At 54.6% G+C, this 17371-nt stretch overlaps 1 protein-coding gene across 1 annotated transcript in view; it reads right to left on the bottom strand.

The window, feature by feature from the left end:
* Positions 1-2900: 2900 nt before the first annotated feature.
* The window catches only part of IRX2 (iroquois homeobox 2), a 91236-nt gene continuing 76765 nt past the window's right edge, over positions 2901-17371 (bottom strand). The window contains exon 5 of the mRNA XM_042997959.1: positions 2901-2939. The gene's annotated coding sequence lies outside the window, so the exon portion shown is untranslated. The remainder of the gene's footprint in view (positions 2940-17371) is intronic.

Below are 17371 nucleotides of genomic sequence, written 5' to 3'. Positions count from 1 at the left end.
TCCCATTCAGGCTGTGGGGACCCCACACCCGGCAGGTCAGTGTCCAAACCCGGGGTCGGCCTTCCTTGCAGGTGTTCTTTTGCTCTTGGTTCCCAGAGGTGGGACCGACCCCTGGACAAGCCCACGTCCTCCCTCCCTCGCCAGTTATTGGCTCCTGTCCCCGACGTCCCTCCTCGGTCGGGAAGACAGGCTGGCTGGAGATCCATGGCGGTGGGTCCCCTACGGGACCTCTCGAGAGCCCGGTTTGTGACGATCTTACTTCCCCGGGGACCCCCTCTCCTGGGACTTCCCGGCCGGCTGGCTGCACGTCTAGTGGCAGACATTTAAAGCACAAGCCCGTGAGGCCGCCGACGTTTGACCTTGAGCAAACCGTGACTCACAGGGACGCACCGCGCCTCCAGAAGGACAAGCAGATCCCCGAGCGGAGAGTCGCCTGGTGCGAACAGTGGGCTTGGCAGAGCCCCAGAGGGAGCCCAGAGGGCCCGGCCGCCGCGGTCCGCTCGCCAGCCGCCCGAAGGAGGAGCCGCCGGGCTGTGGGGATGAGGGACGCGGATCCCGGGCCGCCGGCGCGGGGTGGGGTTCATTTCCACGCAGCAAGGAGAGCCGCCGGCTGGAGCCGCGCACAGACAGGGTCCATGTTCCCATGAAAGCCTCTTCTGAGGGAGGAACGGAAGCACGCCTAGTTGCCCCCCCAAGAGGCAGGCAGCTCCCTCGGCCTCGGTTTCCCCCTCTGTAGCCTGACGTTGACATGCTCCTACTTAGGCGTGGAGCACCCCAGACAAGTGCTGACGCTAAATCAGCAAAAGAGCCTCCTGCTCTCCGTCCCCTTCCTCCCCACAAGTGAGCACAGGGGCGTCCCAAGGGGAGCCGCCACCGTGACCAGGGAGGAGACGGTGCCCGGAACAGCACCAGCGCCTGGAACGGCATCGGCGTGTCTGTCCTGCCTGCGTGGGGCCGGGCGCTGTGGGGCGTGAGACACAAAGTCCTGCTGGAAAAACACGGGCACCGGGTCAGACGCCTGAGTTTCAAGCCCAGACCTGCCGCTCCCCACCTGCCGTGGGGTCCTGGGCCTAAGCTTTCTCTTCTCCGCAGCAGCCTTTCCTCTGCAGGATGGAGTTTTCAGCCGGGGCTGCCCCCGGGGTCCTGTGAGCAGCGCGTGACAGGAGGCCAGGCCCGGGTCAACGCAGGGAACAGGCGACAGGGACTCAGGCGCAGGATGGCATCCACCGCCCCTGAGGGGGGCTCTGGGGATAGGCCAGAGGGTGGCCCCAAGATGCAGGAAGAGGGCTCCAAAAGTAACGGGTCTCACGGGCGGCCGGTGAGCCCGTGATCTCACTGTCACAGGAGAAGTGGCAGAGGGGGAGGGGCACCTGGCTGCAGAGGTCCCTCGGCCCCACTTCGGGTGGGATTAGGACTGTTCCAGGGACTCGGGACGTCCAATCCCCTGGTCCGGAGCTCTGCTTCCTACGGCGTCTACAGTAAGAGAGCCCGTCACTCATGTGCGTGTCTGTGTGCAGTGAGTTCAAAGAAACCCCGTCGAGTTTAAGTGGAGGGAGACCCAACCCCACTGGGGTAGACGTTCCTTTAAAATCCATTCCACAGGAGGGATATTGGCTTCAAATCCGTATCCGCGGAGGCTGGGCATTGACGAAGCGTCCCAGCACGTTTCCAAGCGGATGTTGCCTGACACAATGAACAGCCCGTATCTCAAGACAGAACCATCTAGAAACATGGTCGCCCAGGCGATCCCGGCTTCTGTCAACCCAAGACATGGTCTTCCCGTCCTCCTCAGACTTAAGCCGACAGCTTTGTGTTCTGCTTTTACTGGCTTTGGTCACTCGATAAGGCTTCTTTTTGTGTTTTAGCTGGGGCAGCAGGTCTGCATCAATGCAAGTGAGTCTCTGCCTAGTGCGACCCCGCGTACAAACCCCTGCCCCCCACCGGCCCCACCTCTGTGGCAGGAGCCTCTCAGCAGAAGCAGAAGCCACATCGCGTCGGATGGAAAATACAGAAGCCAGCTGCTTCCACAGCCAGTTAGGGCGCAAGCCCGCCATCCAGCGTTGGCCATGGGGCTGTCGGACGCCTGGCGCGTCCCCTGGGCTCCCCCCGTGGCCCCGTGGGGAGGGGGAGGGGAGGGCAGTTGGGGGAGGGGCTGCGGGTCTCCTGCACCGGTGGCATGACGAACGGCGGGACACTTGTGGGGGCCCCGGATGCCATGTGACCGCGGCCTGGATGTCTCGGGGTCTGCGTCTCTGTATCTGTGAAATGTGACCAGGGGCTCTGTCGTGACCACGTGTCAGCATGGCCAGGAGGACCGAACCAGTCACGAAAGAAATCACCATCGGTTCGTATTCAATCACTGTTTTGCTTTCTGGTCTCTGTTGTGCAAACTCGGTTAGTTTTCTTTAAACGAAATACTGTCCCCATTATTGTATTTCAAAGATTATTTTTAGGGAAAAGCTTCTTGGGGCCCCTGGGTGGCTCAGTCGTTTTAGCATCCAACTTCGGCTCAGCTCATGATCTGACGGTTTGTGAGTTCAAGCCCCACGTCGGGCTCTGTGCTGACAGCTCGGAGCCTGGAGCCTGCTTCCGATTCTGTGTCTCCCTCTCTCTCTGCCCCTGCCCTGCTTGCTCGCTCTCTCTCTCTCTCTCTCAAAAAAAAAAAAAAAAAAAACATAAAACATAAAAAGAATTCTCCTACTAAGATGCTTTGAAATCACAAGGGAAAAATAAACATTTTATTTGTTTACCTTTCTGCCACAATAACGAACAAGTCTGTACCACCCTTGGACCCGCTCACGGGAAAAGCAGAACTCCTCCAAGAGGTAGAGACAGAGTGTATGCGATTATTCTCATTTATGACCAATCGCTCCTTCATTTGTTCACAAAATACACAGATGGTTGTTTCCAGTATTCTTTTGTTGATTTAGTGCAAGCTCCTGGAAAAGAAACATTAAATTTCACTCATCAGTCGGTTCTCAGAGTTCATGAAAAGTCAGACCAGTACAATACAAACGTGCTTACCTTATTATGATCAAACCCGTGGAGGACGAGAGGCCTCCAGGTTCCTTGAGGAGCGGCTGTGATCTGGGGGCGGCCCCCGTGAGCCGCAGAACGCAACTGCTGTGGGCCAGAGGCACCCTCAGTCCCCAGGAGGCTGGTCACCCTGTGCTCAGAGCTCCCGTCTCTTCCTGTCCACCTACACCTCTCACCCTCCATGGCTTTGTCATTTCAATTTTCTTCCTTCCCCTCATCCCCCCGCAGCCTCCCAGTGTTTGAGAGAAAACGCACCTGTGACCTTCCCCAGCTGAGATGGGGGCGGGGCAGGTCCCCACACGCGGTTGCCCTTGGTGGCTTCAGGGAGACCACAGGGGCCCCTGCGCCTGGGCCCGGCACGCCCACCGGCTCTTTGTCGACTGCACCTTTCCTAACTTTTTCCTATGACGTTACATTACAAGACAGTTTGTAAATTCTGGAACAAGGAGAACGATCTCCATTCTGCCCCAATTTCTCTGTCCTGGAAGTTTGGATCAACTGATTCTGGAGCTGAATTATTTATGCACAGGAGGAAGCGCGGCACTCATCAGTGGAATGTGCTGGACACATGGCTGACAGTCAGTAGGAGAAAGAAATTCTTAGAAAACGGTGCGAGCCAGATGGGGTTACGGCACCACGTGCGAGGGAGGCCCGGCTTACTTACTGTAGCGGGAGCGGGAGAGGCCCCATTAGCACAGACTGCCTTTCCGGGATGAGGTCCTAATTGGTCTTAGGAAGCACTCAGCCACATTTAGCCACTCTCTAGAAATTAAGTTCCGATTTTAAACCGGCCCACGGTTAGGTCTGGCAAAATACAGTGTCTAATTTTTTTTTTTTTAAAGAAAAATACATGTTCAGGAATCCAAAATATGCCTTGTAGAGCTTCTCACTCTCACGACCTCACAGAACTGGTGCTTTAAAACCCTAGCGACGCAGAAGTGACCCTCCGAATGGGACCGCGGGGGCGGGGCTGAGAAGGGAGACGAGCGGTTAGGGCCGGACAGCCCAGGGCAGAGTCGCCCTCCCGCCTCCTGGGGACACGTCCTTGGACGCCTTCCACTGGTGGCAGGAGCCAGGCACCGACCATCACGTTCGCAGCAGCCGCTCTCAGTCCCATATAACTGCCACCAAGTCGGCCTGAAGGGCAGCCCGGGCTCCTAACCCAGGAGACGAGGGCTCCCCCGCGGGAGCACGCCCCGGGCACACAGGCCCCCGTGTGTCCCCAGCAGAGCCCGGCACACACAGCTCCCCACTCACGGGCCGCAAGTCAGGGCACCACTGAGGTCCAGCGACTGGCCACCCGCCGGCCACCCTGGGACCCTGTGTGGGCGGGAGCAGAGCCTGCTGTTGGGGCTCCTTCCCCGGACGCCCCTCACCCGCACGCATCGGCTGCCCTGGCCTGGCGGGCGAGGCGTGGATGCCTCCACGGCCATCTACCTCCTGCTGCTGGGCTTTCCCCGGGAAGGTGACGTCCTGGCCCTCGGGGCCGGCCCGGCCTGCCACCGGTGCCTCTGACACGGCGCCCCGCACCCCAACCCCCGCGCTCTGGTTAACTGTGCCCTGACCCCCGGCCTCCGTGACGCCCCATTGTCCTTAGCATCAACCCCGGGCATGGCCTCTGGGCCACCCGCCCACCCACCGCCCTGTGCTGGGAGGTCCCCACGAACCCAACTCACAGTCTTTACTCTCGGCGGCCCCTGCTGCTGGCTCTGTCCCTATCTCCCTCCGGGCAGACGCTCCCTGTGGCCACCAAGCTCCCATGAACTGTCCACCCCTGCCCCAAACTCATCCTGTCCCGCTCTGCGGGACAGCACAGGGCGTCTGCGATGTCCCCCCCCCCCCCATCGGTGCTCCACAGACGTCCCTCTACTTACTAGTAACACCTTAGTTAAGAGGGGCCCAGACCGTACCTTTCCCAAGGAATGTGCACTCCCCCTTCCAGGAGGAATGAAGCAGGTGTCTCTTTGATGTAACGTTCCGTCCCGCCGAGTTTGAGGCCTGGTGAAATGAGTGGAGTCTGAAGGGCTTTGCACCTGTCACATCCGACTGTTGTGATGGAACACACAAACCCCATGCTGAGGAGACGCCCACAGGATGGGGACCCTTTCACGAGACTCGCCAGCTCGCTCCACACCCAAGGCCACCTCAGGTTAAGATGGTCCCCATCTACAGGCAAAGACCTTCCGGCACGACCCCCTGTAGGTGCTGTCCTCTGCTCTCTGCCCTTTGGAGTGAGTGGCCCGTAGGCGACCCCAGGCTGTGCGAGGCCATGCTCCGTCAGGGTGCCATTCCGGATCAGACGGAGGCCCCGACAGGCGTCTGTCCACGTGGGTCTCCTGCACATCAGTGACGCACCTTCAGCTCTTCTGGTCCCCATTGCCCGCGACCTGACCCAGACAGGCAACATCGGTCTCCCTCGTCGTGCCCCGAGGACCAGCCACCCCAGCTCAGGTGTCCTGGAGAGACCAGCGTGGTGAAGGGCTGGGTCCTCCAGCTCCAGCTCGGCCACAGCCCGTGGTCTCTTTGCCACTCAGCTGTGGAGGGTCGGGGGCAGGGCACACACGGTCGTCCTGCAGGGTCTCTGCGGTTCTCTGGCCGCCCGTGGCGGTTCGGACCCCACCTGTGCCACCAGCCCCTCCACCTTGGCGTTTCAGACGGAAGGGACACCGCGGGGCTCCTGCCACCCCCGAGCTCCCACCTGCTCTCCAGAACATGTCCCTCCACCGGGAGGCGGTCACCTGACGTGGGGCCGGGTGTCCCTTGGGTCATAAGATGGGCCCTGTGAGGACGGTGTGCTGGGAGACAAGGCGATCCCTCATCGGAGTAGTTACCGTCGGAGTCCCTCAGGAGCACGAGCTCGTCAGTCTGTCATTTCTCCGTACAAACGGATCCCGTCCGTACACCTGCTCTTTAAGGCCTGTGAAAAGTGCGTGTGTCACCAAGACTTCCCGTTTGAGATACTTGTCAACTTTTGAAGAAGTTACACTTTCTAAACTCTTAAAACCCAACAAATAGAACCACTTGGGTACCGTGTGACGTTAAACTGAGAAGGAAAGAAGGAAATCCCATTCCCTCAAGCATCTCCTTCCCTGAACTTCAGCACTGACCTGTTTGGAGCAGTGAGTCTGGGCTCGATCTCAGGCTGGTGACACTGAAGAGGCCAGGAGGGCATCTCCTCGCGCTCAGATCCAATGTGAAGGCAGACCGGCCCCCTGCCCCTGGGGCAGGGGGCACCCCGGCCATCCTGGAGCCAGCTCTGGGCGGCCACGGCCTCCGTCTCCCGTAGGCCGTGGGGGTGCAAGCTGGCCGTCCCGTGGGGATGGGGGCCAGGGCCCCCAGGACACCAGAGAGCACAGAGACCCCTCCAGGATGCCCGCCCTGTTCCGGGGCCCAGGCCTCTCTGTGGCCCCTGTCCACCTCCTGGGGCCCTGAGACTCGCGCCCTCCGCCTCCTTCCCTGCCCGGAGCCTCCGAGAGCCCCGAACTCGGGTCAAAGCAAAGGCAGGCTGGGCCCGCGCCGCCGAGCGAGGGCTGACCGCTGGGAGAGTCATCAGCCGCGCCGTGTGAGGATGAACTGAGCAGTAAATTAATTAATCATCATTTTATGCCTCATCAAGCGCTTTGCTGAGGCTCTCGACGGGGGCCTCTCGATGAGCCAATGGGAAGCAGACTGTTTTGTTTAGCCGGGTGAGGCTTCCATAAACAGGGGAGGCTTTGACAAGCTAATAAATATGTCAGCCGTCTCTGCCACGGGCAGCAGTCGCCCCACCTGCAAAGTGGTGGGGTTCTGCCCGGCCCGGTGGGCAGTGAGTGATGGCAGAGACGTGGCCGCGGAGGAGGCAGGCGGGAGGCGCGGGGAGCGGGGAGAAGCTCCCCAAAGTTCCTCCCGAGTTTCCGGGAGGAGTGCCACCACCTTCCCCACGATGGCCTTACGGCTCGCGCCGCGGGATCGGAACATCCTGACACCTGTCCCTCCGGCTCTGCGTCCACATCCATCACGTGGGACGCGGGCTGTGAGGGGCTCCCCCCGCGAGTGCCCTGATTTGGGGGCCGGATCGCGTTTTAAGGATGTGCGAGCAACACGCTCCCGAGGAACCGGCCTGGGGGTGAGATGCCCGGCTTCCGGGGCCGTGAGTGCCAGATGCCCCTCACCACCTTGGAAACCCGTTGCAGCCGCTCCTTAGGAAAGAGGTCTCAGGCTGCCTCGGTTCACCTCCACGGAAACGCAGAAACCCCCTTTCTTTAGGAAACGGGCTTGTTTTTTAAGGCAAAGAAAAGTTGACGTTTGGATGATAATTCCAGGGACTTTAGCAGATGCTTTGCTCTCTGCTTTTAAAGCCAAGCGTGGAATCGCATGCAGTGTGGGCAGAGGGCCGAGCGGTGCCAGAGAGGTGCACGCCCCAGAGGACACAAACACACATCCTTCACAAATCTCGGGTTTGTCAACCACACGGCACGTCTGTTCAAGCGGGTTTGAAATGGCCGCCCGCATAGACCAAGGAACGCTCACGTGGGATGTAGAGACAGCTTCGGGACCCACCTGACACAGAACCGCAGGGCCCACAAAAAGCCCCTCCTCGTGGGTCCCACGGGGAGACGGGGACACCACAGAGGCCCCGTGAGACACGCCTGTGCCACCCCCTTGAACCCACCCCCTCTGCTTCCTCCAGGGGTCCATAGAGCGTCTGGAAGAGGTATCACCAAGTGTCAGACGTATCTGACTTGATTTTCACGCTCCATCCGCGGTCCGAACCCCAACGAACTCAAGGGACATTGGCCTGGGATCCGCACAGAAGGGCCTCCCTCGAGCTCAGATCCACAGACGTTCACACGGCAGAGACCATCCCCAGGGTGATCCCATTGGAGGGAATTGCTGGGAACTTCCCATTTGCCCTCCCGCCTCCTGGGGTGAAGGGGCTCTTTCAAGAAGGGCCCCCGGATCCGGAGCCTACCCGGACTTTTGTCGTGACTGGCCACAGTTGGGGAAGAGCCAGCAGTGCAGGTGGCCGTGCCTTTGCTGTCCCCTGCATGCCATCCGTTCTGATTCCCAGCGGCGGGGGGTGACTGGCGGCCGCCGCGGCCGCGGTGACATAAGGCAGGTCAGCATGGACTCCCCGAGCTGTCCCCGACGCCAGATGACCGTCGCGCCGCAAGGTGATGGCACCATTTGTTCCAAAAGACAACAAGGCGGGAGATCCTAGAACGAGTCTCAGTCTGGACAGAGCTGCATTCCACCCCTCACATCACATGTGGAACATGTGACACCCATGGTGTGAGTTGTGGCGTAGACAAATCCACGAGACGGCTTTCAGGATCAGGATAAGCTCGCTCACTCGTGTGCTCCCTCCGTGGGATTCTTCCGGCACCGGGCCCCTGCGCGGTCACCGGCATGCTCCAGGATGGGCCTCCTGGAAAGGGCAGAGTTCCCGCCGGCCACCCCAGGCTCAGGGTCTGATGCAGGGACACGTGGCGGACACGACATGGGACAGCGTTCCATACGGGCTCTGGAGGACGGAGATGACAGAGGCCGACAGCCTCAGAGGTGGTTTCTTTAAGTGCTGCCTTCTGACTTCTAATGTTCTTAGTTTTGACCTCTGGTTGAGAAAGAAAGAACAAGGAGGAAGAGAGAAGCAGAGGTCGAGGTACCGCTAGAGTCCCAGGCTCGTGGCTCCTCGGGTGGGACTTGGGTGGGGTTAGAACATCGTGCTTGTCCCGTCCCCTCTCTGCTTCACGGGCAAAGTAGCACATTAAAGAGTAGAGTCGTCCTTGGTGACCAGTTTCATTTCCTTTAAGCTAGTCTCTCCAGTGCGTTAACCACAGGGGCCTTCCAGGAGGAGAGGCTCGGGGAGCTCTGAGCGTGCACGCCCTGCCCTTCGGCCGCGCTCCCTGTTTCCCCGTGCATGCGCTGTCCTCCGCAGGTGCAGAGGGTCCCCTAACTGAGGATGGTGTCCCTTCAGCCACTGTGCACGCCACCCCTGGAGGTCTATCGTTTCTAATGTCTCCGTAGAGGACCTCACCAACCGTGTTGTGCATATTCCTATATTTCATTTATTTAAAAAATCTGTTTCTGCATTGATGGGCGTGCTATTGCCCCAAAGCGGGGTAGAAGCCGGTTTTTAGGGAGCAAAATACTTTTAGTCTTTTTATGGGTATAATGCAGATATACCTACAACATGTCGACAGATACACCATATGCCTGCCATGTGAGAATGTGTGTAGGTGGGAAGAGACTGAGGCAACGGCGAAGTTGAGAACCACTGCTCTATTTGGTTTCTCAAACTGCGAAGAAAGCATGTTTGTGTTTCCCACTGTGATGCTATCCCATATGCTTTGCTTTTTTTTTTTGGAAAGTTTATGGGGGCTCCTGGGGGGTTCAGTCAGTTAAACATCCAACTTCGGCTCAGGTCGTGGTCTCACGGTTCGTGGATTCCAGCCCCACGTCGGGCTCTGTGCTGACAGCTCAGAGCCTGGAGCCTGTTTCGGATCCTGTGTCTCCCTCTCTCTCTGCCCCTCCCCTGCTCGCGCTCCCTCTCTCTCTCCCCCTCTCTCTCTCAAAAATAAATAAACACTAAAAAAAATAAAATTAAAAAGAAAGCTTTATTTTTATTTATTCTAAGAGAGAGGGAGCATGCACACTCACAGGAGAGGGGCAGAGAGAGACAGAGACAGAGAGAGAGAATTCCAAACAGGCTCAGCACAGTCAGTACAGAGCCCAACACAGAGCTGAACCCCACAGACGGTGAGATCCTGACCTGAGTCCAAACTAAGAGTCGGGCGCTCAACAGACTGAGCCACCCAGGCAGCTCTTTTATTATTTTTTCAAAGTTTATTTATTTATGTTGACAATATGTCTACGTTTGCCTTGATTTGGTCTGATTTCCGTGGTAGGACCTGGCCTACATTTTCTTGCCAACCTTCTCTTGTCACTTTGAGGATTTCCTTGCAAAGAGCAGAGCTGGGGTTTGCTTTCCCATCCGACCCCCGGCCTCCCTGACCCATCGCGGGCCGTGCTTCCCACTTGCAGCCTGAGTTCTTCTCTTTCCCTCGTTCGCTGTCTGGGGAGAGTTCCTGCTCATTCTGTGGCTGTACTGTGGCAGCCGACCGTAAGTTTATAGCCCAACAGAAGAGCGAGGCCTGCCACCTGCTTACCACTCTCCTTCCTGCCATCTAAGTGAATCCTTTAGAAAGTTCTTACTTCCCCAAATCCCCCCACGGCCCACACTCCTGGCTCTGCTGAGGCATTTGAACATTTAATTCCATTCCATGACTTGCTGTCCCGTAGTTTGTATGTTTCAAACGGCCTTAGCTCACGCGTGTATTACAGATGCCTCGTCGCGGCCCCCGTGCGCCCAGGTGTGATTCCGCACACGGCAGATTGGGTGCGCGCCACTCTCTCCCCACCACGTCGCCTTCTCCTGTCCTGAAATTCCTGCTTCACTTGTCGTTCGGCAAACGACTTCTTGATTATTTCCTTACCTGGCAAACACAGTCGTGTTGTCTCCGTATTCCCACGTGTTCAAAATTATTTTCATTTGTCCTGAAAGATGAACAGTGTCTCAGCCGCGGATACGAAATTCCCATCCCACGGTCCTCTGCTCTGATCCCCTCTGCCTCCAGCCTCCAGCTCTGTGGACGAGAAGTCTGGTGCTGCCCCCCGTGCCCTTTCCCTGAAAGGACTCTGCAATTTCTGTCTTAAAGTCGGTACGGACCGTGGAGGGTACAGTTAGAACCCACCTTGCGTGTGGTCCAGCATTCCCATTCAGGAAAATGCACTTTCCATGAATGAAAGCACAACTCTGCAATGATGCATATCGGAGATGAACCAAGTGAAATGTGGAGCGGTAACGACATCTGGATAGCACGACGTTTCGCGCGGCCTCGTTGAAGACGGCATCTCAAATCTGCACGTATCGACATACATATTTGTGAAAAAGGAGAAATTTCAGAGTCGTGCACTTCTATTCCGGTTCTGGGAGGAGAGTCCACCGGTGAGGAGGTCCCCACATTGAGACGAGTGGGCAGGAGGCGTGATAGGATGGGCACCAGGGGCGGGAGTTGCGGGCAAAGGGGCGGGGGAGGCTGAGGGTTTCCTTTTCTTGTCTTTGGGCGGCTTCGGTCGCTTCAATGAGGACTTCGATCTGCGTGATTTGAAAAATAAAGTAAAATAAATCCAGAAGCAAATAAAATCTAGAAGCATCTGAACACCCTCCGTGGCCCCCAGCCATGCGCTTAGATTGGAACGGTACAAGGTGCAGGGCTTCTGGCTCTGGCCGCCTCGCCGACTGGCTGTGCCTGGTCCCCTCCATGCCTTCCTTTCACGAACACACTCACCTCCACTCAAGTAAGTTAACACCCTGGCCTGCTGCTTCCTGCCTCCTCGGAAAACACAGAAATTCTTGTCCTAGCCCTTCACCTGGTGATTAGCTCCAGACTCTCCTGTGTCTGATTGAGACCATGATCTCCAGATTGCATTTTATATAAAATTTCCCATGTCCAGCACTTGCTTCCCCAACTATGTTCTAAGTTCATGAGGGTAGAGAGACTGTCCTTAAAAATATTTTACCCATGGGGCACCTGGGTGGCTCAGTTTGCTAAGTATCCGACTTTGGCTCAGGTCATAATCTCAGGGTTCATGAGTTTGAGCCCCGTGTTGGGCTCTGTGCTGACAGCTCAGAGTCTAGAGCCTTCTTCGGATTCTGTGTCTCCCTCTCTCTGTGACCCTCCCTTGCTTGTGCTTTCTCTCTCTCTCTCAAAAATAAGTAAATAAACTTTTAAAAATGCATCATACCCACAATAATGCATCACAGATAATCAATCGACAGATCAATGCATAGTTATCTGATGATTTGCTAGAAAGCCAGGCAAGGTAGCAGGATCTTTATTTCTGCCTGCAGGGCTCTCCTCAAACATGATACATGTGCTTTTTTATTGAGTAGGATTCAGCAAATATCACCACTGGTTAACCCTTTATACATTTCTTGCTCTAAAATATACTTGTAAATACCATTTAAATAGGCACATTTGGGATCAACTATTAAAACGTACTAACAGCATACCAGAAAGGTAGATAGGTAGACGATAGATTCAGCTTTTCAGATACGTTTTTAGCGCACGGAGAAACGAAACTGCAATTTGATAACGCCATTCCCAGATAATAATTACCTGGGCCATATCACTCAGCTTGCTGCCTAAGCACAAAATTGGTCAAATGTCTCTTCCTCTTCTAACTAGTAGCTTAGAAAAATTACATTAAATCTTCAAAATTAAAATCCAGCAAAACAAAAATATCAGCAACACGTAAACCAACCAGTGAGCAAACATAAAGACCAAAACCAATATTTTCCTTGAAATTCTTTGCAACACGTAATGGGCCCTTGGTTTTTGAGACGAATGGACCTCAGTCATCTCTAATCTCTGTGATTTCGGGCTCTGTCGGTGTTATTCTGGAGCACGACCTTCATCATCTTGATTTCAAGTGTGACTTCTGTGTCTGATGGCTATGAGCACCCTCTAGCCTTTCTTCACATGCAGGTGGGACGCTTCTTGAAGGCTTTTCACTTGGAGCATTTTTCAACGTGAAAGGCAGTGTGTATGAGAAGGAGATTTGGAATAGCAGCCAGTTTTCCCTCTGTATCAGGTACCTTCGCCATTTTCCATCAGCCGGGGCGACACAAGGGGAGTCCACAGCTAACTCACCCTCTCGGTTTTGTTCTCATAAAAGCTTGTGGCCCTGGTTTTAAATCTTTGGGCTTCAAAACACATCACTGGAGTCTTTCTGGGTGTGGATCATTCTCCATGGCTGCTTTTGTCGTTCTGCCTGGAACCCTTAAAGCCATTTAGTCTGTGTGACCTTCTCTCTTCGTTTCAGACAGTTTCTTTCATCGTGCTCTTAATGTCTACTTAATTTCTTAAATTTCTTCCTTAAGAAAGCTCAGGCTCTTAGGTTGGACACTGTTCTTGGAATATAGTATGTTCTTTTTTCTTTATTTTTTTTATTCTCCTTGGTCATTTCTCTGCCTTCTTACAGACATTCTCAGGTCTGTCTTTTGGAACAACGATTGAATGTTTCATGGGGTAAAATTTGTTCTGGTTTTTTATCAAACGCAGTAGATATGTTGCCTACCAAGATTTAGCATTTCTAACTCATCTGCTTCTTTGAAGGCCAACCTTAAGTATCCTTAGTGGCTTCGAGAGTCGTCCTGTTCTTCTAATCTCTGCATTTCCTTAAAGAACGCTCATTCTTAAATTTCTTTAAGAATGTTAAGAGGAACCTCACATGTTTTTTCTGACTTCTGTAACACAAAATTCTACGCTGTCTTTCCCTTGTGGCCATGCATCCCCAAATCCAAGGAGGTTTATCCAAACCTAGTCTTTACGGTGCATCCCACCCCCTCAGCCCTCAGCCCCATCCTCCTGCCTCCTGTGTGGCTGTTCTTTAAGGCACAGTGTTAGCGCCACCGGGTGGGCTGAGGTTGAGTGGGAGGGAGGCCGGACAAGATGGAATTTGGGTCTAGTGGAAAAGGCCAGCCTAATCAGTTTTGTGCCCAGTAACTTCCCTGGGTCTCTTGGCCTAAATTAGATGACGAACGAGGGGCACGGTCCCTTCTGATTTTCTTTCAGAGTGATGTGTTTAGTGTAAATGGAGACGGAAAAGCAGCAAGATGCTTAGATTGTTTTTACTTGGAGGGTCTCCAAGAGTTGGTATGAATTTGCTTCATTTTCTGTGTCTTCTGTAACATTCTGATGGCAAGTTAGGACAGGGTGAATGGGTCTCATTTAACCTTGGTCTTTTCCCAAGACTTTTCTGTGTGATTCTTCATAACCCACACTGAATTATTTTCCAAAATCCTAACCAACAAAGTCTGCCCTTTCTTTCCAACCAACTCTGATGAGCCTCGGGAATTTTACTCGAGGTCGTTGAAAACGAGTGGGTATTGGTCCCTGGGATCAAAGGATGAACTTACCATGAAATCATTGTTCAAATACTAACTCTCGTTGGCTTCTCCTTAATTTTATGACCAGCCTATGACGAGGTTTCTTCTAAGTGTGCAAAATATGTCCCTTTGAGCGTGAGGGCTGGTCCTCCCACGGTGGGCCGGCCACCAGGGTTCCACGAATCCTGCGGCCACCGTGGCAGCGCCCGTCTTGTCTGTGCCGAAGGCGGACCCATCCATCCGAGTCCCCACGGAATGCGGCCCCCCGCAAGTGGCGGGTGGGCATTTGCAGCCGAGCCTTGGCTCCGACGGGTCCCGAGAGAATCGCGAAGAAATGATTGTGCCGCTACACCGTGAACTTGACATAGTAGAGCCTTGAGGGCTATTTTCAGCAGAAATACAAAGAGGTTTCAGCACGGCTTTCTGAAGCTTGCTGATGAGGCAGCCGTATTGCGAAACGCACATCAGTAATTACACCAAGCGAACAGTCTAGGAGGCTGTGGGGGGGGGGGGTTAATTGCAGCGCTCGGCCCTAAAACCTTCGGAGATTAAAGAACCCGATTCACCTTACAAGTGCGCGTCCATGGGGTGGCGGTCAGTGGGGGTCAGTGACCCAGGATGACGGCGGCTCCGTCACAACATGAGCTCCCTCGGGGGCCAGTAGGGCAGGACGTGACATATCGCACGGAAGCCCTCACCGTGTCCTCCTGGGAGCACCGCTCGTCACTTCCACTCAGATTTCAGACCAGTGCGAGTCCCCGGTACTTACCTGACCGAGTGAGGCACAGAAGCGGGGTCCCCCACGTGTCCCTAAGGAGACATAGAGTGTTTCCCGGCAAACAGTTCGATGGTTACGAGAGCAACCAAATCACACGGCTTGGCAGAATTAAGTCGCTTGTCAGAAAGAGATAAATGTGGGAGATAAAACAGTCCCAAGTGGGAAAGAATGTGGGAGAATGTTTGCACCATCAGCAAAAGGCATAAAGTAATAGATGCTCGTTTCCAAAACAGAGCATCTATCTTACTCCGTTTTTTTAAAAAAATTAAATATATGGTAATTTTTTTGAGTGCTGCTTGATAGTAACCTATGGCTTTAGGCACCTAACCATGTCCTTGTAATGTACTAAATATAAAGTTTGGTGAGAGAGACTTGTGCAAATCATGATTTTCCAAAAGTTGCGTTCGGAAACCTGGCTCCTCGAGCAGGAACCTGCTCTGTTGCTGCCCCGCCCTTCATGTGAGGGGCTTTTCTAAGCACAACTTAAGACACTCTAGGATACTTTAATTACAGGATTTAAGTGCTGTGCAGTTGAAATCTGTTACCCTGCTAGTTAGTTGCGATATCAGATTAACAAGGTATGATAAGTAATTTGTGTTCTACCAAGGTTTTATTTGAAGGGGTTGTTGCTTTCACGTGATGTAATTAGATCCATATTGTATTCAAATCTGTGTAGGGACAAACCGATTTGTTCTGGGGCGGAAATTGCAGAGCGTGTTTCTAGCACACAAAGTAAAAGCACACCTGAACGGAGAGGCTGACAACAGGCCGACCCCACAGTCCGGGCTGTCGCTTCTCACGATGGTTTTGCCCCGTGGGGGCGGGAAGAAGACAGAAGGGTATTTTCAGGCCGAGGCAACCCACCAGGGCCTCGCTCTATAGGGGCAGATTTCTGGCTTCCAGGGCTAATTGCATCACTGAGAACCAGGAAGCTCCAAGGAATTAATTGCTTTATTGTTTCAGAGATGACCTCTGCCGTTCACCGGAGCCTCGAGGCCTTTTCGGTCACACGAGGTGACTTTTAAAAGAAGAAAACCACCTTTTGTGAGTCTGTAGAAAATGGAGAGGGCTTGTCTCCTCTTTTTTTAAATAGTTTAAACCACAAGACTGACGAATTTCCCCCAGAGGTGATCACTCCTTAAGCAAAAACTCTGCTTCTGCAAGCAGCCGAAAGAGGACAGCAACCCTGAGTAGGGCTTTGCTCCAATTTTCTGGACCGAGTGAGGAAATGCCTTTCAACAGGGCTTTAAAAGAGGAATTAGACAGGGGCGCCTGGGTGGCTCGGTCGGTTGAGCGTCCGGCTTCGGCTCAGGTCATGATCTCACGGTGTGTGAGTTTGAGCCCCGCATCTGGCTCTACGCTGACCGCTCGGAGCCTGGAGCCTGCTTCTGAGTCTGTGTCTCCCTCCCTCTCTGCCCCTCCCCTGCTTGCTCTCTCTCTCTCTCCTCTCTCAAAAATAAATAAACATTAAAGAAAAAATTTTTTAAAAGAGGAATTAGGCAGAAGGTACATCGGAAGATGCATTCTAGAAAGGTCCTGTCTGGGAAAGAAGTTGGAAGGCGGTGCCTGGACGCCCGGCAGCTCCGAGGCCGAGCGCGTGAGGGGGTCTGGGACCTCCATCCCGAGGTCAGCCAAGGTCTGATGGGATCGAGTGTAGACGGGGTGAAAGGAGGCCCAGGAGGGTCGTGAGCCAGCTAGGAATCACGCGGACAGTCTGATTCGTGGTAACACCCCCTTTGTGAGCGTCTGCGAAAATAAGAATTGTGTGCCTACTTCCAAGATGTCAGAGGCGCCGGCCCACCCGTCACTGGGAGCAAACGCCACCCAAGGCCCGGAGCGTCGATTGACCTGCTTGGATTCGGGGCCTGGGAGGATGTTTCATGGAGGCAGAATTCAGAGGGTGCGAATGTACCCAAAGAAGACCTTTCGGAAGCCATTGGCCGAGTCCGTGCCAGCCGCAACCCACGCATTACCGGCTTTCCCGGGGTCATTATCACCCCCAGTCGGCTGCTGGGAACGTTCCCAACCCCGGAGCCTCTGACTCATTTCCTTTTTGAAGCTCATCTCTCTGTTCACGTCAATTTAAGATAAAGAGCTTTAGTTCTTGTCCCCCCACGCGATGTGCAGGAACGTTTGCGCGCTTCGGTCCCCCCCCCACCCCCGGCCTCTGAGAAGTGTCCCCACGCTCCCTTAACAAGCTTGTGGCTTATTTCCTGGAGACAGGGGACTTCCTCCAGCCCCCTGGAAAGGCCACAGAAAGACACAGGCCAGTGGAGGAACCGCAAGCATCCTGTTCCGCGTCCAGACGGCAGGGCCGTTCCGGGGACGCGCTTTCCACGTCTTAATCATCACGCTCAGGCGGACGCATCGTTCGAGGACCGGTTTTACAGAGAAGAGACATTAGAAAGTCACCGGAAACGTGCCTCAAAGTTTAAGTCGGTTCAACAAGAGATTAGCCTTCCCGGTTGGTGTTGTCACATTGTTGTCAGCAATTGTGTTTGTTCTCCGGGCGCTTGACTCTGGGGAGAGGCCACAGCAGGAGGTGTTCAGGGACTGACTTCCTTCTTGCTGCCTGCTCATTTAATTTGTCTAAAAAAGGTGGAAAATGCTGCGAACCTCTCATG

The sequence above is a fragment of the Panthera tigris genome, chromosome A1 (genome assembly GCF_018350195.1).
Source record: "Panthera tigris isolate Pti1 chromosome A1, P.tigris_Pti1_mat1.1, whole genome shotgun sequence".
Lineage (NCBI taxonomy): Eukaryota > Metazoa > Chordata > Mammalia > Carnivora > Felidae > Panthera > Panthera tigris.
Note: the sequence above shows the minus strand (reverse complement) of the source record. Positions and strands in the feature narration are given on the sequence as shown.